This window comes from Pleurodeles waltl, chromosome 10, assembly GCF_031143425.1.
Source record: "Pleurodeles waltl isolate 20211129_DDA chromosome 10, aPleWal1.hap1.20221129, whole genome shotgun sequence".
In the NCBI taxonomy this organism is placed as follows: domain Eukaryota; kingdom Metazoa; phylum Chordata; class Amphibia; order Caudata; family Salamandridae; genus Pleurodeles; species Pleurodeles waltl.
Genome location: NC_090449.1, coordinates 170,381,506 through 170,408,854, shown reverse-complemented (window position 1 = coordinate 170,408,854; position 27,349 = coordinate 170,381,506).

The following is a 27,349-nucleotide window of genomic DNA, read 5'->3' as shown; positions in this document are numbered from 1 at the left end:
ATTTTGGGATTTGCCCTGGGCTGGCGGGCGCCCGCCAAAAGGCCGCCCGCCAGCCCAGGGCAAATCAACCCTCCCACGAGGACGCCGGCTCAGAATTGAGCCGGCGTAGTGGGAAGGTGCGACGGGTGCAGTGGCACCCGTCGCGTATTTCAGTGTCTGCAATGCAGACACTGAAATACAAAGTGGGGCCCTCTTACGGGGGCCCCTGCAGTGCCCATGCCATTGGCATGGGCACTGCAGGGGCCCCCAGGGGCCCCGCAGCACCCCTTACCGCCATCCTGTTCCTGGCGGGAGACCCGCCAAGAACAGGATGGCGGTAGGGGGTGTCAGAATCCCCATGGCGGCGGAGCGCGCTCCGCCGCCATGGAGGATTCTGTAGGGCAGCGGAAAACCGGTGGGAGACCGCCGGTTTTCCTAGTCTGACCGCGGCCGAACCGCCGCGGTCAGAATGCCCTGCGGGGCACCGCCGGTCTGTCGGCGGTGCTCCCGCTGACCCTGGCCCCGGCGGTCTGAGACCGCCGGGGTCAGAATGACCCCCTAACACTCTTGAAGAATGATGAGATCGCTTCTTCAAGAGTTATAGTTCCTTTCATCTTGCAATATGTGACTAATGTTATTAATTGAGTCCCAAGACACATACCCATTAGAATCAGTTTCATTCTATCTCCACAAAAAAGACATAGGCCCTCATTACAACTCTGGCGGTCAAAGACCGTCAGGGCTGTTTTGTCAGAAGCACCGCCAACAGGCTGGTGGTGCTTTCCTTGGAATTACGACCGCAGCGGTGCCGCCACGGTCGCACCGCCGATACCGGTGGTTTCCCACCACTTTGGTCCTGGCGGTTGTAATCCCCCAGGGCAGCGCTGCTTGCAGCGCTGTCCAGGGGATTATGAGTCCCCCTCCCGCCAGCCATTTCATAGCAGTATGAACCGCCATGAAAATGCTGGCGGAAAGGGGAGTCATGGGGCCCCCTGCCACGGCCCCATGGAGCTTTTCACTGTCTGCAACTGCACCCTTCGCACCGCTGCAACACGCCGGCTCCATTTGGAGCCAGCTCCCGTGTTGCAGCCAACATCCCCGCTGGGCCGGCGGGCAGAAACCAGGTTTCCGCCTGCCGGCCCAGCGGGGATCTCCAAATGGCCACCACGGATACAACTTGGTGGCCGGCACTTGCCGCCCACCAAAGTTGTAATGAGGGCCATAATCATCCAGTTCTCATTGACTTCAGGGCCACTGGAAATTTCCTTTATCCATACCTGGACAAAAAATGTGGGTAACTCACAAGTGACAAAATCAGAACCAGAACCTGTGAGAGCAGTTGGTGATTCAGCTTTTTCCTCTCTACTTATACGGTTCAATACCACACCATGGACCTTGGTTGGGGATAATGATCACATAAAACATGTAATCTTTGTTCTTATTGACACACCAATTTTTGGTGTGATTCTAGGGATCCCGTGGTTAGAGCATCACAACCCAAGGACAGATTGGCTTCTGAGAAATATAACGGGACCAGGCCCTGACATTGGCAGAGTTCTCATACAATAATAGTGTTCATACTGCCTTCGGGGTGCTCTCCTTTCTTCTTCCTCACTAGTCATCATCCAGGGTCCCTTCAGTGATGTTACCCAACACACCAGATCTAATGCCTTCAGTCTCTGAAAGGTTACTGACATTACAAGACACACAACAACAAGCCCGTAAATGTTTAGTACAAAACAAATCATGAAAGCACAAGCACAGATTTGAGGGTCCAAGGAAACTTCAACTAAGATTCATAGGTCCATTTGTGATTATTGATATTCTGACACCTGTGAAAGTAGGTTTACACTTACCAGATGAACATTCTATACATTCAGTGTTTCATGTTTCTCTTATCAAACCAAGTCATCCACAAACAAGGACATACTTCCTCCTCGAGTAGTAGTAGGAGATCATAAAGAATATGAAGTACAACGTATCCTAGACACAAAACGCATTTGAGGATATTTTTTTTTTTATTGATTGGAAGGATTACCCCACTTCTGAATGCTCTTGGGACCAGCCTCTTTTGCCCATGCCCCTTGTCTGATCCAATGTTTCTATACTTTGAATCGCAATAAACCTTGGCCTGTTGGCAGGTCATGGCTGTGGCGGTCCAACCGCCACATTATGAGGTTGGAGGGCAGACCCTCCAATCTACCACCGTCCCCACCAGGATCAGTGATAGTGATAGGCTGGGGGCAGTCCTGGTTGTAATCAGCCGCCCTACTGATTACAACCTTGTTCTCTGCCAGCCTTTTCATGAAAAGTCTGACCGCCATGAAAAGGCTGGTGGAGTATGAGTGCAGGGGCCACATGTTGGCCCCTGTGCTGCCCATGCCCATGGCACGGGCAGTCCAGGGGTCCCGCAGTCCAGCACTCTCAAAATGTGCACTGTCTGCTGCGCAGACAGTGTGCATTTTGAGGGTGCTGGTGCCCCCTGCATGCAGCAGCATTGCTGCTGGCTCTATTATGAGCTGGCGACAATACTGCTGTCGCATGGGCTATCATTATCCTAACTGAGACTACTGGATTTCTAGGCAGCAGGATCGATCACGGTGTGGGGGACTGAGTCGGACCTACGTGTAAGGAACTCAGTCACCCTAAATCCGTTTTTTGCTCCGGCTAACTAGCAGTGCCTCATTTCTCCCAAGGGGAAGAGATGATTGGGCAGCCGAGCGCATGACATCTTTGGAACTTCTCAGGGAAGTCGTGGTCACTCAGATCCAAACCAACTCTCTCATTTACAGTATGATCTCATATACAAATGACAAAGGCAGTGTAAGTTTTATATAATGTTTTAATAAAACGACTGCATTTTAGATAATAAGGCGTGAGCCGCAATAACCAGAACCATACAACACAGTAGGATTGAAATAGTCACCAGGAGAGTAAAACATAAGAACAAAGCTATCATGGTGTCTAATAGTTTCTACTCTCCCTCTGCTTGGTCTATTTCGAGCACAGCATGTTAAGCTTCTAACTTGCCTTTCTGAATCCCTGGGGAGACATCAGCCCTCATACCTGAGCAAAGGCCTGTGATCTTGGTTCAGCATCTGCAACGAGGCAGTCAGCGTCTAGTTGTGGTTCCCTGGTCGGAATCTCCCTCTTGCATGTATTGGGACAAGGAAGTGATTTTATAACTAACATGTCAGCGTGATCACAAAATGTCCCTACGCAGGAATGCCAAAGACTAAACTCCTACCACGTCTATCGGCAATGTACCAGACTGTATCCTTGACTGAAGCATAGAGTGAACAGGAGAACTCCAGTGCTGAAGTAGGCTAAACAGTGTGATATGAATAAAAAACAAGACCGTAGAACTGGCTATTTGAAAAATAACAGTATGAAGCCTAATAAAAAGCATTTAGAGCAAAGTGCCCAGAGGCTCTAAGCTGCAAGCAAATGAATAAAATACATCCAGGGCAAAGTGCGCAAAGGCCTAAAGCCTGAAGCTAATGCGCAAAGGATACGTAAAACTAACCACACTACACTGCCACACCTTTCCCACTGGGCTGCAGTCAGCCCAGAGGGAAAGTTGTAATGGGCCTGCAGTGAGGTCACCAGCACTGCGACCCAAATAAGGTAACATGATTATTATTTTTTTTAAATTTGGGATCATGATCAGCGCAGATTAATCAAACTTATCTAAAGCCAGAAATAATATTTGGATCAATGGCATGACTGAAAAGATATTAGAGAAAAGTTGGAGCTTGTGCTCTTAGTTTCTTTTCAATCTGTGTTTTCTTGATCAGAACTTGAATCTGATGTTGGGGTTCTGAAGACTTTAGGGACAACTGAGAACTTTAATCTGATTGCCATTGCATATTTGCATATGAACCTTGAACTCTTGAGTCTTTTGAACTACTGAAGAATGTGAAGTAGTTTTGTTGTGACTAACTCAGTTATTTTCTCTCAGTGAAATCCTTGTACATGATAATTCTACATCATGATAATTCCTGAATAATTCGTGAACCACTCTGGGGAATGTTTCTTGTGTGAATTATTGGTATGCTGATTTGACATTAGTTAATGCCAAAGACCTGTTTAGTTTCTCCTGTTTTAAAGTTTGGTTTCAGTACAGAGAAATCCGAGTCCAGACACTTGTATCTGAATAATCCCGACTGCCAGTATCCTGAATCCAGAAACCAGAATCCAGATATCCTTGAGCCCAGCAGTGCCCAGAGTAGAGAAATATGAATAACAGAAGTCCTGGTATTTCTGTCTTTCTCTCTCATCCCAACCCCCTTCTCCTTGGAAATGCCTAGGGTTGCATTGTGTACTTTATTGCTGCCCTGTCAGTGCTCATTGAGATTTTTGGATATCAACACCCCATTGGAACCACCTGGAGAGTTCAGGTGAGTGGCTCGCAAGAATAATGCAACAATGAGATTGAGATGAAACAGAAACGGTTAAATGAGGAGTTGATGGTTGCTCAGATAAAGACAGCACAGAGAACTAGTCAAATTCTTCTATTTGTTTGGAATGATGGTACAATGCAAGGTATGTATCAGCAAGGACCTAATCCAATGCAGGGTAGAGGCCATGGATCCTCTATTGATCCAAATACAGGAAAAGATGTCAGAAGTTTAAAAAGGTCAACCCTGTGTCACATCTGTAATAAACTGGGACATTGGAAGCAGGAAAGTCCTTTGAATCCAGTTCCAAAATGTAGGATTTGTGCTGTCTCAAAACAATAATCCTGCACAAATGCAGAATGTGCAGAGAGCTAAGAGTCAAAATGTAAATGTGCCCCAAGCTCCAATGAAGCAAGCCCCACAACCTCCGAATGCCAGTCAGAATGCTGTTGGGGATGGTCTGACAAAATATAAATTCCAAAATATCAAGTTACAGAAATATCAAGTTTTTAACATTGTAACACAAAAATATTGTGTACAAAAATACTGCTGACAGAAAGAGTGATGTTTTAAGGAAAGAAATACTGTTTTTTAAAGTTTCTTTATGTGTTCAAATGATATTTTAATTATCTATGCTTTATATTGTTTGTGTAACTGTTGCTAATGTTTTTAAATATAGATTGCAATTTGAAGTTATAATTTTTTTTATAAATTCATTGTAAAATAGTAATTTACAGTTGCGTAGTGGGTTGTGAGGTTTGTACGGGTTCAGGATGGGATATTAATTAAGTATTTTTAAATTAATATTATTTACTTGATTATTAAGAATGTTAAATATGTAAATAATCTATTTATAAGTTATACTTTAGTTGTATGTTGTTGGGTTTATAGGGGTATAGGGTGGGAAGTTAATTAAATAATAATTGATTTTAAACCATTAATACATTAGTAATCAATTATGTTAAATATTTAATTATTATAATTTTGTAATGTATATTTTATTTGCAGGTTAATGCATTTGTAGGGGTATAGGTTGGGAAGTTAATTTAATAATGAATTGTTAATTATTTGTAAATTATTAATCAACTTCATGCTAATTAATTATGTAAATTGTGTAATTGTTATACTTTTTCTTGAATTTACATTTTGGGTGTGGGTTGTTGGTTTTGTCAGGGTATCGGGTGAGAAGGTAATTCAATTATAAAGAATTACTATTCATTATTTATGTATAATTAATTAATTATTGTTAATTCATTCTGTAAACTGTGTAAGTATTATATTTTTTAATTTAGATATATGTTTAATGTGGAACTATAGTTGTGAATGTAATGAAATATTTATTAAGTAACATTTTTTTCTTATTTATTTAAAAATGTAAAATTATTATTATTTTTTTATTATTTTTAAATGTATATATTTAATTTTATGTAAATAGTTTTATTATTTTATGGTATTAATACGTGTTTTAAAATAAGGTATGTGTTTAAAGTGAAGTGCTTTCCCTACTGTTACACAGACTGGATTGGGAAAAGTAAAATGTACCCTCCTAAATCTAACGCTTTCCCTAATGTAGCATAGACTGGAGTGGGAATAATACATTTTACCCCTCCTGAGTCCAGTGCTTTCCCTACTGTTGCACAGTCAGGAGTGGGAATAGTAAATTGTACCCCTCCTGAGTCCAATGCTTTCCCAACTGTTGCACAGAGTGGAGTGGGCATTTTAAAATGTACACCTCCCGAGTTCAATACTTTCCCAACTGTTGCAGACACTGGAGCGGGAACTTTTACCCTTGCTGAGTCCAGTGCTTCCCTGCTGTCGTACTGACTGAAGTGGGAATAGTAAATGTTACCCCTCCTGAGTCCAGTGCTTTTCCTACTGTTGCACGGAGTGGAGTGGATATTTAAAATTTTACCCCCTTCTCAGTCCAATGCTTTCCCTACTGTTATACAGACTGGAGTGAGAATAGTACATTTTACCCCTAATTTTACCCCTCCTGAGTCCAAACCTTTCCCTACTATTACACTGACCGGGGAGGTAATAGTATATTTCACCTCCACTGATTCCAATGCTTTTTCTACTGTTGCACTGTCTTGAGTGAGAATAGTAAAATTGACCCGTCCTAAGTCCAAAGCTTTCCCTACTGTTGCACAGACTTAAGTGAAACAAGTAAATTTTACTCCTGCTGAGCCCATCAATGCTTTACCTAATATTACACAGACTGGAGTGGGAATAGTAAATTGTACCCCTCCTAAGTCCAACACCTTCCCTATTGTTGTACTGACTGGAGTGGGAATAGCAAAATGTACCCCTTGTGAGCCGAATGCTCTTCTTACTGTTGTGACGCCTGGAGTGGAAATAGTACATTTTACCCCTTCCGAGTTCAATGCTTTCCCTAGAGTGAGAATAGTAAATGTTATCCCTCCTGAGTCCAATTCTTTCCCTGCTGTTATACTGACTGGAGTGGGAGTAGTCAATTTTACTCCTCCTGATCCAAACCTTTCCTTACTGTTGCACAGAGTGTAGTGGGAATATTATTTGTATTATTTCCAGAAATTAATAGTTTTTTAAATTGTTTAAAATTATAATATTATTGTTATTATATTTCTGTGTATTTTAAATTATTTTTTAATTAGTAATATTTTTAATGTATGTTTCTAATGAAATATAATTTTCATATTTGTTTACTTTTTGTGTATTAAATTGGTATGCTTTTTAAAAGTTTCAAAAGTATTTGTTAATTTTTTTATTATATATATATATGTATATCTATATATATATATATATGTGTGTACATGTCATGTTATTAAATTAAATAATATATTAAATTATAATATAGAAGAAAATTATTATTTTAAAAATAGTTTTACATTGTATGCGTGTAAATAAACATACACATATGTATATATATATATATATATATGTGTGTGTGTTTGTTATTCTAAATAAGTACATATATATATTTTTATATAGTTTAATTATATTTAATTTACACTATATTACTGGTGCATGTTAATATTTTTTATGTTTACAATTTTAACTGTATATATCACGATATTTAGGTTTTCAAAATGTTGTCGTGGACTGCTGTTGGGTTTAGATAAAATCTCAATCAGGGTTCGAGAACAAATACTAGTGTGGTTCAAGACAACAATCGTTCCCAACAGTTTCCCCTGTTAGAAAGTCATGAGACCTATGTCATCGGTCAATCAGTCAGACGGTACCTGTGAGAGGAGGACGACTGCATGCTTGGCGCAGCTTTGGCAGTACACCGGAGCGGACCATTCATACATAGCAAGGTGGATGTCGTCCATGTCATTTCTGGTTGACACTGGTGCTACCTGTACTATTCTAAGAACACTTGAAGTTCCAAACCTACCCCTCTCGGGAAAAGTAGTCCAAGTTATAGGTATAGAGAATACACAGATGACAACTCAGAAAACTGCCTCAATTTCATTGAAAATAAGGTCCTTTGAGCGTAAACACAAGTTTTTGATATGTGGTTCCAGCCCAGTGACCGTTTTAGGAAGAAATGTGCTTTGCAAATTAAACTGCATCATCTTTTGTACACCAGCAGGGATAGAGATGCAGACACATAATGAGGATGCTGCTTTTAAATTGACTAATAATGGGTCATATTGTACATTTCTAACCCTGCTGCCAGACGATGAATTGCCTCCAGATTTGAAAGAGACAGTTAAATCTGAAGTGTGGCATGTTTCAGGAAAAGTCATCAGACTCATTAAAGGTGTTGAACCTGTCTGAATTTCTTTCAAACCAAATGGCAAATTCCCTAAAATGCTACAATGCCATTTGACTCCTGAGAAGATTGCTGGGATTACTCTTGTAATAGTGTCAATGATTCAGCACCAAATGCAAAGGGTAATAATTGATAGTCCTTTTAACTCTCCCATCATGGGCTTACAAAAAGCGAGGGACAAGTACAGGATTGTACAAGACCTTCTCAAAATAAAAACACTGTTGTTCCTTTTTGCCCATCAACATTGATTCCAGCTGTAATATTGTTTCAGATTCCACATGAGACTAAGTGGTTCACTGGCCTTGATTTGTGCCAAGCCTTTTTCTCAATACTATTGCATGAGGATAACCAATTCCTTTTCTCATTTTGGTACAGAAATTGTGTTTTGGCATGGTGCCAAGTCCAATAAGGGTACACAGACAGCCCCTCCATTTTCAACCAGAGTCTCAAGAAAAATCAGGAATCTTTGGTCATGCCTTGTAAGTCAGTTCTATTACAATATATTGATGACCTATTGGAGGCTTTGAACACTCATAAAGCTTGCAGACAAGACACCATTGCCCTGTTGAACCACCTAGCTGAGGACAGACAAGGTATCTCCAGGAAAGTTGTAATATTGTCAAAAAGTGGTTCAATACCTAGGGCACAACATTGAGAAGGGAGAGAGGAAAGTGTCTCAAGAGAGAATTTCAGCCATCTTGAGAATGAGTCTGCCAACCACACAGAGGGATGTACAGATGTTTCTAGGAATGGTGGGCTACTGTCGTAAGTGGATACCCAACTTCCCTACTGGCAATAAGGATGTGTCTGATCCAGTACCATGGGATAGTGATTGTCTTGTTGCCTTCCTAGAGCTGAGAAAATATCTTTGTTGTGCCTGAGCTCTGGGAATGCCTGATCATATCACATAATCAGGAATCTTTGGTCATGCCTTGTAAGTCAGTTCTATTACAATATATTGATGACCTATTGGAGGCATTGAACACTCAAAAAGCTTGTAGACAAGACACCATTGCCTTGTTGAACCACCTGGCTGTGGATAGACAAAGTATCTCCAGGAAAGTTGTAATATTGTCAAAAAGTGGTTCAATACCTAGGGCACAACATTGAGAAGGGAGCAAGGAAAGTGTCTCAAGAGAGAATTTCAGCCATCTTGAGAATGAGTCTGCCAACCACACCGAGGGATGTAAGGATGTTTCTAGGAATGGTGGGCTACTGGCGTAAGTGGGTACCCAACTTTTCCCTACCAGCAACAAGGATGTGTCTGATCCAGTACCCTGGGATAATGATTGTCTTGTTGCCTTCCTAGAGCTGAAAAAACATCTTTGGTGTGCCTGAGCTCTGGGAATGCCTGATCATATCACATAATTTGGACTTTTCTGCAGTATGAGGGAGGGCTGCACTCTCTCAAAGCTTACACTAATACATTGACATGCCAAGAGACCTGTGGCTTACTTCTCAGCTACGTTAGATCCGTGCTGTTTGGCTACCGTTAAGAAGTGGCAGTAGTCAGCAAAAGTATTGAGAGATGTGAAAATATAGGTATGGGTCACCCATTAAATGTGTATGTTCCTTACGTTATAGAGTTGTTGACAAGGACCAGACCACAGCACTTGACAAGAAGTCACCTTACCAAATACGAACAGATAATGCTGGCTGCTGAAAATATGACCATCAAATGCTGTGCTGTTCTGCACCCTTCTACCTTGTTGCCTGTCCCTGGTCATGAAAGGGAAGATGAATATGAAGTGGACCATAATTTTCTCAATGTTACTGAATTATGCACCATGCCGAGACCAGACATACGAGATGAACCATTACTCTAATCTAATTTTGTCCTCTGTGTTGATGGTTCGTATTTACAAGACAGTGAAGGATGCCTGAGAGTAGCTTATGCTGTCTGTACCCTTTCAGGAGTTGTTGAAACCTCATGGCTTCAAGGAGTGTTCTCTGCACAAGTGGATGAACTAATTGCTCATACTAGGGAATGCTGTGTCTCTGATCAGTTGAAAGTGACAATCTTTACCGGCAGTCAATACAGCTTTGTTTTTGCTCATGACTTTGGACACCTATGGTGCCAGAGCAGGTTTATGACATCCTCTGGTTCTCTGATCCAGAATGCCAAGCAAGTGAAAAACCTCCTTGATGAATTGTAGTTGCCTGAACAAGTTGCAGTGGACAGGTTCTCTGCACATCATTCTGGAAATTACCATGTGACTTTAAGCAACAACTACCCAGATGTGATTGGCAAGTATTGTGCCTATACCTTTAATGGGGACTATAATAATGAAGCGATGAAGAGATGGATGAGACCAACTACATCCTTTTGTTGACTAAAGCTGGTACTTGGGAGGAGGTGAAGAGGCTTCAAGATGAAGTTTCCAAGGAGGAACAGCAGAGTTGGGTCAGAGCAGGCTATGTCAATGAAGATGATGACATATGAGTTTCAATGGATGGAAGACCACTATTGAAAAATATCCCTATGGCAAGACATTTTCAATGTGTAGCTCATGTTGGTAGGGACCCTAGGGTGAGGTTTTTTAGGCAGACCTGGTTTAATCCTAAATTCAGATTGATGGCAGAAGTGTTATTTCGTAGGTGCATTGTGTTTCAACAGTTAGTTGAGTTATATCAGGAGATCAGGAGGGCCTTTTAACAGGATGCAATTGAATTTCATTGAAAAGCCTGTGTGCAATGGGTTGAGGTATGTCTTGGTCAGTGTGCGCATCTTCTCCTGTGGAGTTGACCAACCAGAAGGATTGATAGTATCACTGTAGCAAAATAGCTGTGGAGGATATTTATACCTCGATCTAGCTTTCTGACTTCTTTAGAATCAGATTGCGGGACTCATTTAAATAATAATAATAAAGTCCTAAAATTGTTGGGTGCAGCTTTGCAAATGATGCATAGATTACACTGCAGCTATGGACCTGAGACTTCAGGTCTTGTTGAACAGGTGAATGGAACGCTGAATCCAGATTGGCAAAAGTGGTGTGTACTTTGACATCTTTGAAATGGCCTGATGCTCTTGTGTTGATGAGTCCTCAGAGTGTACCTGAACAAAAGACTGAATTGTCTCCCCACAAGATCACTGGGAGAGTGATGAGATTGACCGCCTTTTCTTTGAATGGACTTGTGAACATTACAGATAATATGGTCCTTGATTACTGCAAGGGCGTAGCTGACATAGTCCATTCTGTGTCTCATCAGGTTGAAGTAGTTACGACCCCTCCACATCAAGAACAGTGCCATGATCTCAGTCTTGGTGACTGGGTCTTGGTGAAGAAACATGTAAGGAAAATGTGTCTGGAACCCCGGTGGTGTGGGCCATACCAAGTCATCCCGGTCACATCAACTGCTGTGAAGTATGACGTCTCCCCAACTAGATTCATGCTTCCCTTCCTTGCATAGTTAAATGACCCCTTGATATGACAGCACCTGTTCCAGAAGTAATGGTGGTGAGAGAAAGGTGACAGGAGCAGGTTAGCCAGGCTGTCAGGGATCAAACTGAGCCTGAAACAGCATTTAATCGGTCTGAGGGGAGTCTTGAATAAGCCACAAATTAAGCTGAAGCAGAAACAAATGAAACTTGTCCTGTAGTGGCAAATGAGTCAAGCTCAGAATCAGACCCTGATGAAGGACCAAGTGCTGGAAGGATGAAAGTGGAAGCTGGAGACCGACAGAAAAGGAGGAGAGAGAGAAAGTAAGCTTGCCTAAAAAGCATGTGCCACAGATGATTCCTGAAGTTACTGAGTACTCCAATTTGAGCAACAGTGAAGCTGCAGCTCTAAGTTGGTCTAAAAGAAAGAGAGTGCCCTGTTGGAGGTACTGAATTGACATATTTTGTTTCAAATGACGGAGATACTGAGGGCCAGATTTATACTTTTTGACACAAACCTGCGCTAACGCAGTTTTGCGTCAAAAAATGTAACGCAGACTAATGACATTTCTTAGTGCCACCCGTGCGTCAAATTTATACTTTGACACACGGTGGCGCTAAGAAGAGTCTTTTTTCTTACGCTAACCATTGCGCCTTGTCGTAAGGCCAAATTACATTAATGCAGGACAATTGACTCTAATCCGGTTAGTGACATGGAAAATGTCGCAAACCGGATATGCGCCATTTTTCACTGCAATAGCGTCAAAAAGCGACAAAAACGCAGCAAACAGTGCTAAAGAGCCCCAAAATGGATCCCAGAAGCCAGGAGAGACCCCAGGGAGACCTCAGTCTACCAGGAACCAGCCAGTAGGACACAGAGAAGACCCAGGGGAGAGACAAGAAGAAGAGGAAGTGCCATTTCAGTGCAGAGGAGCATGAAATACTAGTCAGAGAGGTGATGGAGCACCAGCATTAATTGTTTATCACCTATAAATTGCCAATTGGAAGGAGAGAGGCACTTTAGCAACAAATTGTGGACAAGATTAACAGTATGGCAGAGGTCAGGAGAACTGTCACTGAGTGTGAGAAACGCTGGCATGACTGCAAGCGCAGGACACAGGAGAAAATGGCAAGGAACAGGAAGGCAGCACTGCAGACTGGAGGTGGGAGTCTAGCACCGTAGGAGGCCCGGACGAGATGGAGGAGATGGTTGCAGCCGTCATCCCAGAGGAGATCGTCACAGGAATCACAGGACAGGACAGCACAGACTTCCAGGAAACAACATTTATGCCGGGTAAGTTGCATGGGGCACAAAAATGCCTTAATGGCAGGTGCAAGAAGGGGGAGGTACATACCTAGTCCACAATGCATGTCAGCCCTGCAAATCAGGCAGTGGAAAGGGCAAAAGGGCACGGCATGGGTGCAGGGGCACCTTTGCATGGGTATACACTGCCACGCCAAGGCTGCTGGAAATGCTGTCGCAGACCAGGAGGGTAGGGTAGAACATAAAACTGGTCTGCTGTCACAGGACAGCTGGTATTGTCATAATGTAAACTAGAGGACAATGCCCAGTCTCAGGCCATTGGCTCAAGCCACATTTACCATTGACAACACTTGCCACTACTACCTGTGCTGTGTGTGCTGGTCAATTAGGAATCGGTAGTTAAGTGCCCATGGCACAAACACACTCAAAATGAGGGATCAGTATGACTACGTGATCAATCCCCTTCAATCCCTATCCAAGTTCAACTCTTGTCAACTGCTCATGTCCATAGACTCAATAAACATCAGGCACTGTCACATACATTATGAAGTACACAGCAGTAATCTCATACCCATGCTGCCCATTTCAGGGTCTACCCCTGTGCCTGTGTCACAATTGCTGCAATGCCACCACGCAACATCTCAAGTGTCATCGTGCTAAGAGAACTGCATTGAAGGGGAGGATTTATGTGTGTTGCTAGGCAAACACACCTGCACAGTCATAAGAGGAAATGGAACTCTGCCAGGCCCATGCAATGTAGCACACATACGCAAACTTCAACATGAGACACTACCAATGGTGACACATGTATCGCTTCATGGAAATGCAATAAATGGTATGGTGCTAGGTCTCAGCACCATATGGGTGTATGTGAAAAATGATAGACTGGGACAGGGCCATAATGTTATGTGTGTTGCATGTGGCATCAGAACAGCATCAGAACAGGCATTGCAAGGCCTCACCAGGCAAATGGAAGCAGAGAGAGGGTTGATTAGGAAAAGAGGGTGGCAAGCTAAAATGTGGACAGGACCTACACCTAGCGGATGTGATGCAGACAATTCCCTAAACTGCCCACACTACATGTGACATGCAGGTGGGGCATGGGCCTGAGAAAATGCAAACATGAATGACAGGAATAATGAACAGGAACCCAGATTACAATGTTCCAACAATAGGAAGTCAGAGACGTCACATTACAACTGCCACAACAAAGACACACTAATCGTACGATATCTCATTGCAGAGGACGATGGCTCTCCTGTGGATCTGCCTGTCCTGAACTACCCTGATGACATCGATGATGAACTGACAACCATCAGCCAGGAAACCCGCCAAGATGTCCTGGGAACCCTCCAGACACCACCTCCAGTTGCAGGGAGGAGCACACATGTAGAAGCCATCCCAGAGGAGCCATCCACCACTCCGATAGTACGACCTTCCAGCTCCAACACAGCTGAGAGCTCTGATGACACTGGGACCACCTTTGAGAGGACAGTTGTGGGAGTACAGCGGGAGCTGGCCAAGAAGGATGCAAACTATGCCAGCCAGCTTTGAGGAGATGCAAGGACTCCAACAGTGTGTACAACACCTGGCCTCCCAATCTTGCAGCTGCATGCATGACAACAAGCTGGATTCCCTCAGGGAAGACATGGCTGCCTACCACAGGGATGTTGCTGCCATACTCAATAACCAGCAGCTCCTCATTGCTGCAGTTATGCCCTTAATAGTTCTACAGTTGGCAGCTACTGGGAATTCATAGTCCACTTCTCCAACCACTGAAGTGTGTGTTGCCCCCTCAAACCCACCACCATCAAGGGCAGAGGAGACGACACACACATCAGAGGATGAAGACGTGGAACAGATCACCTTCACCCGTAGGAGTACCCGGTAGCACCAGCCCATGCCACATGGGCACTGTTTTTCCTTTGTCCTGTGCTTGACAACATGCCAGTCTTGCTACATTTGGTGACATGCACTCTTCTCCGACACACTGTTAACCTTACTACTATTGACTGCAATTGTCTATCACTACCCAATTGGCAATTCATGTTCCTCTGCACTGAATGGCACTTCATCGCAGCGTGTCCAATGACATGCCCCTCAAAATTGCACTTGTGTTGCGTCACAATAGAATGCTTCACACTAATGGACTCATAAACCTGGACTATTTAAATATTGCACTACAGCACTTTAAAATAAACAGCACCTACACAACCACTTTGTCTCTGTGTAATGTGACACATCTACTTTCCTGGAGATTTGTAATGCATTTAACATGTCAATGGTCACAGAATGTGAATACAAGAGCGCAAAAATAATGTGGGCTGATATCTATGCACAAGGGTCTGGATTTTTATATCATCTGTGCTGCTTGTGGCTCGTTTCTGAAGTAAAAGCAGCACAAGCTCACAAAATATCATTGCAATTTGTACGTTTGTGCTGCTGTTGCGTTAAAAAATGAGCCAAATGCTGTGTAAAAATAGTATATGTCAGGCCCAAGGTATCTACAAGATTAAACTCAATGCTGGCCACATCTCCTACAAGACAATCATTTTGTAAGTGACATTTGACTCAAAACATACATGCCACAACCACAACATGCAGCAGGAATGGCTGTGTAACAGTGTTTGGACAATAACGTCACCTGGGAGTACAATTTAAACCCATAAGTGTGAATTTTGTATACTTAACCTCAGAAGAAATTGACACCACTCAGTTAATCAGGGTTCACATGAACATCATGCTGTAGGCAGACGTCCCATAGTGCCCAAGATTCCAAACAGGCCCAAACGATGAATGCTTAAAAATCACACCTACCTGTCCAATCCATGGGAACCATTTTCACCTTGAGTGGTGGGTACAATTGATAGCAGATGCATAGAAATGTAGCTTTGTTGTAGCTGCCAAAGTGACAGCTCAGTTGGAAGTGGGAATTAACATGTCAAGAGTGGGATGTGGATGCTGGATGGAATACACAGGCCAACATAAATTTGGCACTGTACACTCATGCAAAGGCCCAGATCCCGAAGCATATGACACATACCATAAAGGAATACCTAAAACTTTATTAACTATGTCTAAAAGAAAACTTAAAACTATGTCACACACCTATACTAACCTAACCTATCCTAACTATACATTACCCACAACTGGCCCTAACTACCCTAAGCTAAACTTACTTTTCACATGTAACTAAACACTCTAAACATTAACTCCCCACCACCCTTATATGACGGGTCACATGTAGGACAACATATACTAACCTAAACAAATACTAACTGATCCTAAACAAATATATATTATTTTGTATTTCTTAAATATTTCTTTTATTTTTTTGTGATAGAATAAACAAAAGCCCAAACATCAACCCCCACCCACCCACAAACTAACATGTAATAATATAACCCCCCACACCCCAACCTACTTATCCTATCTATACTAATAGCCCACTCTAACCTATCGCTAAACCCCCTAAACGCACTAATAAACAGGATAAGGAAAGAGGAGGGAGGGGACCGAATTAGGGGTGAGGCAATGCAGGACATAGAGGTTTGCCCTTCTCAGAGTTTTCTTAATTGATTTGAGCCTCCGGCTATTACGATCAACTTCCCGCTGTAGACTGTCCATTTTGTTTAGGACCTTCTGCATGTCCCTCTGGAGCTGCCTGACTGCGGCGATGTACAAAGCAGCTGCTGTGGTGGTATGTGTCCCTGATGTTGTAGCAACTGCAGGTGCCGTGGTTGGGGGTGCTGGAAGTGACGGTGCAGCAGGTGTTGTGGCTGTAGCTCCCGAGGTTGAGGGTGCAGCAGGTGCGGCTGATATACTGGTGGCCACTGTGCCACTGCCTGCAGTCGTGGTGGTGGCGACACCTGTTGTGGCCAATGCCGGGCCCCCTGGGCTAAAAGCCCGCCATGCTCCAGTGGCTCTCTCCCGACTGTAGCTTCTTGCCATAATTCTAAAGCCAGACTCCACATCCAGGATATGCCTGTATCTCACTGCCCGCCTCTGGAACTCCCTAATCTCTATGGCGTTCATATTGGCAGCTGTACAAAAGAGACAGACAAACATTAGTGTCATCATTGTGTGATGCATATACAGATGATAATCTAACACTCTCCCTCAAATTGCACATGCAGTCCAAATCACAGTACAGAAGATAGATTGTCCCTGAGGAATGACATGGCAACACGGCCGACCCATCAAGTATTGACAGCACAACAAAGCACAATAAGGTGTGTACCAAATTAAGTGATCTGTGCATTTATGTAATGCAATGTGTCACAATGCAAATGCAGGAAGTACTCAACATGTGCCAGGCCGACTAATCCCTATCAGATAGATCAACATGAAGGCACACAATACCTGTGATTTGTATATGTAATCGGCAGGATGGTATGCATTTGCTAATCATAACGGGTCAGTGTTGTTTGGGACACATGCATGCTTGTATTAGATGTCTGTCATCTACACTGTGACCATCACACCTACCTACATATATTTTCTCCCCCTACCCCTGTGCCTCAGGGAAGATGGGCATGCAATACATCACCACAACCGTCAACGACAACCACAAAGCCTTGTCTAGCTGTACATGAATTTAGTGAGTGGAACACATGGTCAATCACATCTACATTTATGTTTCCATTTGCGGACAACCATCAACATCTGATATGCTGACCTATTTCCTAAATCACCCACATTGATGCAAGCACATATCTGACCTTGACCTGCATGCACGCCTATAACATACCACTAAGTGCCACGTAAATGAAGTACAACATTTGGGGCTAGATGCTGGGGGACAGTCTCCCATTCAGTCCTACATGTACATTACAATACAGGGATGCACAATTTTGTGTGGAAAACTGATGCATCACTGTCTTGTGTAAATTAGGGTATGACTTTCTGTCAGTATCCTGACACTGGACCACCTCCAAATCAAATGTGGGCCTACATGTGGCTACCAATCATCTTGTTTACCGGCTGCTGCCTACTGCGCAGCACACAACTCCCAAGATCTGACTCTTTTCCAGTGAATGTCTAACCCTCACATGGAACACTATGTCAACCTCCAGTCAAGTCATAGATCGCGTGCCAGCTCATCATATCTTGCAATGAGTCCAACACACAAGAGTCAATCACACAACAGCTGCAATCACAACACATGACAGACATTTTCACACTGACTGGATACGTCTGGGTCCTCGAATCGAGCTACTTCCCCAATGGTATAGGGGGCTGGTCCACCTGTAAGACATGGAAAGGAGATATATGCTCAATGTCTGATCACTGTACAAACGTGGGAACAACATAGCACTGTGTGTGACATTTTATATGATTGAGCTGCAGATTAGGCATGTAGGCACTCCAACAGACATACCACTGCAAACTTGCATTGACACAGACACTCCAGTAAGTGATAGACACACATATGCACACTTGCACTGGCCCTAACAATCATGTGGTGCTAAACATGACTACAAACTTTTGCGGCATGTTAGATGGAACTCCATTTCATTATTTGTAATTGGGTGAGAATTGCAATGGCACTTCCCTGGTGCACTGCAATACAATTGACTCAGGTATTGTGGCTTGTGCATCAAGGGACAATGACTAACTGTGTGATGGACATGTGGGTCGATTTTCAGTCAGCAATTATCGTGCTTTCAGTGGTCCATAACAGATGTGGCACAGTTGTATGTAGGGAACAAGTGCACCATTGGCAGTGTCCCCTAAGTCATATATGCCCCCTATGACAACATGATAGCAGGGATTGTGTGTGTGTAATGATGACAATGTAGCGCTAAACAGGGATTGCCCACTTTGCTGTCTCAAAACTTCAAAATATGGTATGCTGACAGTGTTTTAGCTGATCATCATTGACAGAATACATGGGCACAGGTGTAGTCATTGCACCTGAAATGTGTCACTCAGGGCCATATGTACCTACATCAGGTATTGTGATTCACACATTGCGAGACTTAGCAACTAGCAATTAACAAGTTGGATGTTCAGAGGTAGAACACTCAAAATGACACTGCTTGCAATTCAAAAATGGGGTAGCACATGACTTACCTCTCAAATAATGATGAGGTAGGTCTGATTTTGCAAACCCCTTGGGAATGGCGGCACTCACAGACTTGGTGGTCTACGGAGCTCAGCAGACCACCATGTCTGTGACTGCTTTCATATTGGGATGTAAATATTTGTTGAAATGCAGCCTTATTTCAGCAGGAGTGAACAGAAAGTATTTCAAAAACCTATTTCATTAGGAGACAGTCTACCACACTGGACAAGCTGGCCACTAGTATAGCTGGAGCCTGATTGGTAATAAATTCGGAAATGGTGGCTATAAGATCTATGGTTTTGCAGAATCATCTTGAGTTACACATCTTACTCCAAAAGGAGGGGGGAGTCTGCCAGATGTTGAAGATTCAGCAATACTGTACTTATATACCGGACAAGAGTAAGCGCTTGGAAAACATTATTCATAACATTTCTGGGTTGATGAAAGATTTGAAGGGTGTAGTAGCAACTGGTGCACAGGAAGCAATTGGAGATGCTATAGGCAGGTAGGTTGAAAAGCTAGGAAGTGGAGCTGTGGATTTTATTCTAAAGCCTTTGTTTGGGTATTGACGCAGGCGTAATAGCCTTGGTGGTGGGATCAGAATCTTCCAGAGAATGAAGACTGGGAAGTCGAGTAAGAGGAAGAGAGCAGATCTTAAGTTGGAGGATACCCGGTGTAAATATTGTGATGATTATTATGAAGCATCTTGACGTGTCTTGAGGAGTCTAGACATAAGCTGATGAAAACAACAAGGTTCTGGAGAGTCTTGTTCAAGAAGGAAGTGGAACTGTGATGACAATACATCATCAGAGGGGGGTTGAGAGAGCATAACTTGGCTGTGCCTTTCGCATTCTAGAAGAGGAAATGAAATGTATTCAATGATATATATAATAATAATGAGTGTTTAAATGTATTAATGCAACCGGCATGAACTGAAAGTTGCAAACTGTAGTGCACTTAGAAGTAGAACTGTAGAATGATTTTATACCATTCACATGTAAGCAGTATTGTTCAATGTATGAATATTATGGTAATCTAGTTGATTAATATTTCATAGTAATTCCCCATTTACAGTGCTTATGTCAAATGTACATATGACCATGTATTTTAATGTGCATGAAGGTCTATGTTAAGTTGGTTGGAGTTAAGGTCACAGGTGTTTTTCTGTGTTTAAACTGCAGTGTGGAAATATTGCTCTGTCTGCATATTTCTCTAATTACATGTGCATCTGCAGAAGCCTTCTCTTAACGAAAAGCTCATTGTTAGTTATAGATATGGGTGCATGGGAAGACAGTTGCCAAAGACAGGAATGTTATCGAGGAGTTGTGAAGAAGAACTTTCCTTCAGAGTCCAGGATATTGAACCTGATTCAAGGTAGACCTAATGCTTATTCCAAAATATGAAAGTCTAATGAGAAGATACCGTTCACAACTGTGTACAGACCATGGAAATTGACTGGGAGTGACATCATCTATCTGAGTTTCGATGGGATAAGAGTGTTTTATCCAGTTAGAGATCAGATCCCTTCTGCCCTTTAACTAGAGTGGACTTTTAGAAACTTGGGCCGGATGTATGATTCTGGCCCATTGCGATTCGGTAATTGCGATTTTTAAGAAATCGCAATTACCGACTCGCAAAGGGCCATGTATCGCATTTGCGTTTCGGTAATTGCGATTTCTTAAAAATCGCAAATGCAATTACCGAATCGCAAATTGCGATACTGGCCCCATTCGCAGCTGTTGGCCTGTTGGCCCATAGCTGCAAATTTTTTGCATTTCCTAAATTGCGATTTCTGAACCAGAAATCGCAATTTGGGAAATGCAAAAGGGCAGGGTGCTGGGGGCCTAAGGCCCCCTCTCCTGCACCCCCAATTTTTTTTTTTTACAATGTAAAGTACACACATGCCAAAAGGGCATGTGTGCTTTACATATTAAATTTAAAAATGCAGTTTTACTTCATTTTTTAATTTTGCACCAGGTTACCACCTGGTTGCAGACAATGGTATTTTGCATGTGTAAAATACCATTCTGCGAAAAATCGCAATTTGCGATTTTTTGCAGAATTGCCTTGCGACCTGGATTTTGCGAATCGCAAATTGCAATTCGAAAAAATCCAGGTCGCAACGCAGAAAATCGCAATTTTTGCGATTTTCATTTTGTGGTCTGCGAATGCCTTTGATGCATTGCAGACCACGATTTTCCACTCGCAAACGGCTGATTTCGCTGTTTGCGAGTGCAAAATCATTTGATATATCTGGCCCTTAGGGTCTGATTAGATCTCAGTAGAGGGGTTACTCCGTCGCAACTGTGATGAATATCCTGTCCGTCAAAATCTAAATACCACAGAAAACAATGGTATTCAGATTTTGGTAGATGGGATATCAATCACCGTTGTGACAGAGTGAACCATCATCTGAAATCTAAATCAGGCCCTTAGAGAGGTGCAGTCCTCTGTTTTCCCTTGCTTTGGTTGATGTGGGTTTAAGTTACACAGATTCCTCTGATAGGAACTTCTACTGAGGTTTCTGTAATATGGACACTTTTATTCATTCTCCAGTTGTTGGATCTGGCGCTTTTTACAGGGTCATCCTAAAACTTTTTGCCTCTTTCCTCCTATTTTGTCTGACCTGTTTGTGTTGGCTTTAAGACTCTGGGCACTTTACCACTGCTAACCAGTGCTAAAGTGCATATGCTCTCTGTGTAAATTGTATTGTTGATTGGTTTGTTCATGATTGGCATATTTTATTTACTAGTAAATCCCTAGTAAAGTGCACTTGAGCTGCCCAGGGCCGGTAAATCAAATGCTAATTTTCAAGAGCATAATTTTCAGCCACGTTGTAGGCGATGCGTCAAAAATTTCCCTGCACAGTGTTCTGTGCGTGGATTTCAGTTCTTGCTCTGCCAACTTCTCCATTCAAGGGCCCAGGGACTGGATAGGGCACCACTTGGCAGGGCAGGAGTCTCAGCAGAGAGTTCAGGTGCTGGCAGAGGAATTCTTTGATGGCTCTGAGACTTTAAAACAGGAGGGAAGCTCAATTCAAGCCCCTGGAGAGTCTTCTTCTAGCAGGAATGCACAACAAAGTCCAGTCATTGTCCCATTTCACAGGCAGAAACAGCAACTGGAGGATAGCGCAACTAAGCACTGTCACAGGCAGGGGCAACACTTCTTCTCAGCTCTTGTCCTTGGCAGAGGTTCCTCTTGGTTCCAGAAGTGATCTTGAAGAAATCTAAAGTCTGGGCTTTTGGGTCCAATACTTACACCCTTTACTGCCTTTGAAGTAGAGAAACTTCAAAGGGGAGTCTCTGTTGTTTACAGGATCCTGCCTTGCCCAGGCCAGGCCACAGACACACACTGGGGGGGTAGAGACTGCATTGTGTGAGGGCAGGCACAGCTCATTCAGGCTAAGTGACTACTCCTCCCTCCTCTCTAGCCCAGAATTCTCATCAGGATATGCAGGCAGCATCCGAGCTCCCTTTGTGTCACTGTCTAGAGGGGATTCACAAACAGCCCAACTGTCAGTCTGACCCATACAGGGAATCCAAAAAAAGGCAAAGTCACAGAATGGTTGGGGCAAGAAAATGCCCACTTTCTAAAAGTGGCATTTTCAAACTAACAATCTAAAAACCAACTTCACTAAAAGATGTATTTTTAAATTTTGAGTTCAAAGACACCAAACTCCTATTTCTATCTGTGTTCAAAGGGAATCTGGGCTTTAATAATATTTAAAGGCAGCCCCCATGTTAACCTATGAGAGAGATAGGCCTTGCACAGTGAAAACCGAATTTAGCAGTATTTCACTGTTAGGACATGTAAAACACATCAGTACATGTCCCAACTTTAACATACACTGTACACTGTCCAAGGGGCTACCTGGGGCCTACCTTAGGGGTGCCTCACATGTAGAAAAAGGAAAGATTTACGCCTGGCAAGTGGGTGCACTTGCCAGGTCGAATTGACAGTTTAAAACTGCACACACAGACACAGCAGCAGCAGGACTGAGCCATGTTTACAGGGCTACTAAAGTGCGTGGCACAACCAGTGCTTCAGGCCCACTAGTAGCATTTGATTTACAGGTCCCAGGCACCTCTAGGGCACTTTACTAGGGACTTACTAGCAAATCTAATATGCCAATCAGGAAAAGCCAATTACACATACACTTTACACAGGAGCACTTGCACTTTACCACTGGTCAGCAGTGGTAAAGTGCCCAGAGTACCAAGAACAACAGAAAACAGAGTCCAGCACACAGTCAAGACATGGGAAGCAGAGGCATAAAAGACTGGGGAGACCACACCAAGGATGCTAGGTCCAACTGTGGGGAACAGAGTGTTTTGGGGATTCTTTTGTCCCCACAGATGAAGATATAGTAGACATTATTATTATTGATCCTTAATATGAAAGTTCCAGTAAGGCATCAATGATTTCACTACCTATATGGCTTTGGGCTGGGTTGTGACCAATGAGTCCTTTTGGGCTGATTTCGTTGTTTTGTCTCGTGTGGATTTAGGGTTACCTTGTAAAACAAAATCATAAGAATTAAGGTAAGCTTTACTGTCATAAAATCTAAGATTCAACTGCAGTTATTTGAAAAGGTGGGGGCATTTTTCAACCCAAAGGGCATCACCCGGAATTGGTAATAGCCCTCAGGTGTGGAAAATGCTGATCTCTCTTTGGCCCCCTCAGCGCCTAGCCTGTCTACGAGCTCATCAGCTTGGGGGATGAGTTGAGAGTCAGTCTGTGTGACTGAATTGAAACCCCGGTAGTACACGCAGAACCGGAGTTCTGGCTTGGCACCGGGTGCAGCAGCCTTGGGTACCAGCACCACAGGGCTGGCCCAGGGACTACTAGATTTCTCAATAACCCCTAGAGCCAACATCTTGAAGACTTCCTCCTTGATGCTGGCTTTCACCTTATCTGACAACCTGTAAATTTTGTTCTTTACAGGTGGACTGTCTCCCGTGTCAATATCATGGACACACAGGTGTGTGAGTCCAGGGGTGAGGGAAAACAGGGAGGGGTACTGTTCCAGTAACTGGTAGCAGTCCCCTCTCTGGTCTAGGGTCAGGGAGTCAGAGAGGATGACACCTTTCACTCACCCATCACCTTCCTTGGCAGGGAGTATGTCGGGGAGGGGTTCACTCTCCTCCTCAATACCCTCATCTGTCACCAGAAGCATGTTGACCTCTGTCCTCTCAAAGTGAGGCTTCAGTCGGTTGACATAGAGTACCCTGAGGGGGTTCCAAGGGGATTGGAGGTCCACTTGGTAAGTGGCCTCCCCTTTCCGCTCCTTTACTTCAAATCGGCCAGACCACAGTCATCTAGGCTCTACTGGCTCCATTACCCACACTTTGTCTCCAGGTTGAAACTCTACCAGGGTGGCCTTCTGGTCATACCAGCGTTTCATTACCTCTTGGCCGGACGCAAGGTTACCTTTGGCCGTTTTCCAGAAGCGGTGCATCTGGTTGCAAAGGGCCAGCATGTAGCTGACCACATCCTGAGGGGGTGCCTTGGGAGCTTTCTCCCACCTCTCCTTGACAATGCTTCTGGGTCCCCTGACAGGGTTCCCATAGAGAATCTCAAAGGGACTGAACCCCCACCCCCTTCTGGAGTACCTCTCTGTAAGCAAAGAGAAGGCATGGTAAGAGGACATCCCACTTACGCATCAAGGCCTCAGGGAGGCCTGTGATCATTCCTTTCAAGGTCTTGTTGAATCTCTCCACAATACCATTAGATTGGGGATGACAGGGTGGGGTGAACTTGTAGGTTACACCACACGCATCCCACATGGACTTCATGTATGGAAACATGAAGTTAGTGCCTCTGTCAGACACTATCTCCTTTGGGAATCCCACACGGGTAAATATCCCCATTAGAGTTCTGGTCACCACCGTTACGGTCCTCAGAGGGATTGCCTCTGGGTAGCAGGTGGCATGGTCCACCAAAACCAGGATGAACCTGTTGCCTAGGGCAGTTTTGGGGTCCAATGGACCAACAATGTCGATGCTCACCCTTTCAAAGGGGGTGCCAACGACAGGGAGTGGGATCAGGGGGGCTTTTAACCTTTTCCCTGTTTTACCACTTGTCTGGCAGGTAGGAGAGGACCTACAGAACGCATCTGAGTTTGTCCTCATCCGGGGACAATAGAAGTGGGTGACAGGCCTGGCAAAGGTCTTGTCTTGCCCTAAATGTCCTGCCAGGGGGATGTCGTGAGCCAGACCCAGTAGGAAGGCCCGGTAACAATGGGGGACCACCAGCGCACGTGCTGCCCCAATGGCCGGAACCTTAGGCTCACTGTAAAGGAGATCATTCTCCCCATATATATGGTGATCGCCAGAGGCTTCACCTGCTGCCTGGGCTGAGGCCTGTTGCCTCATGCCCTCTAGAGTGGGACACTCTTTCTGTGCCTTGCAGAATTCCTCCCTGGTGGGCCCACCCTCAGCTTGCCAGCCAGCAAGCTCAGGAAGGTCACCTAGGGCGGCAATGTCTTCCCCAGTTGGCTCGGGGGCCTCCTCCTCGGGAACCCTGTCAACCACCGTGGGAACTTCTGGGATCGGTTTCCTGCACCCCTTGCTCCTCCTCTTGACAGTTGTCTGGGACATTGTTCCAGGCTCCAGACACCCTTGACTTCCCTCCCGGGCAGCCATGGACCGTGTGGTCATGCAAACCCACTCAGGCAATCCCAACATCTCCAAGTGAGACCTTAGTTCTACCTCGTTCCAGGCAGTATGCTCAAGATCATTGCCTAACAAACAACCTACAGGCATGGCAGGACTCACAGCTACTTTTAGAGTACCAGAGACCCCCACCCCCCCCTCAAAGGGAACCAGAACTACCGGTAGGTGTCTCTCATGATTGTCGGAAACTATGACTTAGTGGAATGTATTTGGGAGGACCTGCTCTACTGACACCAGCTGACCCCTGACAGTGGTCATGCTGGCTCCTGTGTCATGCAGAGTCTCCACCCTTTGCCCATTGATGGTGACCCACTTCCTATACTTGGAAGTATTGGCTGGCATGTAGGCTTTTGGCACCATCTCTGCATCCTCCAGGGACACTAGGGTTACCTCTATCTGCTCCCCACAACTATCTGGGACTACCTCATCCCCGAGCGCTGCACTACCCAACCCAGGGGTCTGCCCTCCTTTGGGGGCTGTACCCTCTTGGGACACTTGGAGTCGCCCTCAGAGTGCCCATATTTACTGCACTCTGAGCATTGGGGTACAAACCTCCCTGTCTTATGGTCAATGAACCCCTTCCTCTTGGAATCAGACCGGGACTGGTTACCACTATTCCCTTGGGAACTGTTTTGGGGGCCTTTTGAGAACGCCTTGTTTTTAAGTTTTTCTACCCCCTCTTTCTTCTGATGGGAACCCTGACCACCTTTGTGGGTGTTCCCCCAGATACCTTTCTGGACACTCTGGTACTAGTCAGAGGTCCACCTTCTCAGCAAGCTTCCTGGGATCAGTCAGCTTACTCTCTACTAGGTGATGGCACAACTCTGTAAAAAAGTACTGAGCATATGCTCTCTCAGAATCAAATTATACAATGCAGTGTAATCATCTACTTTGCAGCCCCGCACCCATCCATTCAGTGCCTTACTGGAAAAGTCAAAGAAATCTACCTATGTTTGTGTGGACTGTTTGGTGCTGTCCCTGAACCTCTGATGGTATTTCTCAGGGGTCAGCCCAAACTTGGCAAGTAAAATGGCTTTCATGTGTGAGTATGTGTTTTGATCCTTTTGGTCTAATGTGAGAAGTGTGTCCCTCCCAATTACTGGCACAGACCCCCACATAGCTGTACCCCAAAACTGGGCACCACATTTTTGGGTATACGAACCTTCTTTTCTCCAGCAGGTCCTGCCTGTATGCTGCCACCATTACTGCTGGACTCGGACTGCTTCGCCTTAAGATCCAGCTCCTTTAGACTCAGTTTGTGAGCCAATAAAAAAAAATTCTCAGCCAAGGCTGTCACAGCTGCTTTTGCTTCTCTCTCTGCCCTCATGTCCTCCTTTTGAGCCTCAACTTTCAACCTTACCATCTGCAATTGAAACTCTCTCTCCTTTCCTCTGTGGTCAGGCCTTGATCAGAGACACTACTCCCTGGTTTAGCAGGTACAATTGCAGTGGTAACATCAACCACTGATGGCAAACAATCCTCTGGGGAGCCATCTTCTGGCTTCTCCTCCTCAGCATCCTCCTCTGAATGGGCTTCTGCCCAGGCCCTCAGCGCAATTTGAAATTCCTCCTTTCTGGAGGCACCTTGGGAGGGTACTCCCATCTCCCTGTAGAACCCTTTCAGCTGTTTGACAGTAAATGTCTCCAACAGGGCCCTGTCAAAATGTCCTGTTTGAAACCCAGCCTGAGACAGTTGAGTGAGGATTTTAGTCAAAAATTGACAGGAAAAATCGAAATTGCAAAAAGAGATAAAAATCAAGTTGACCTTCAACTGTGGGTTGGTACTGAAATACTTAGCTACTGTATGTCACTGCACAAATACAAGTCCTA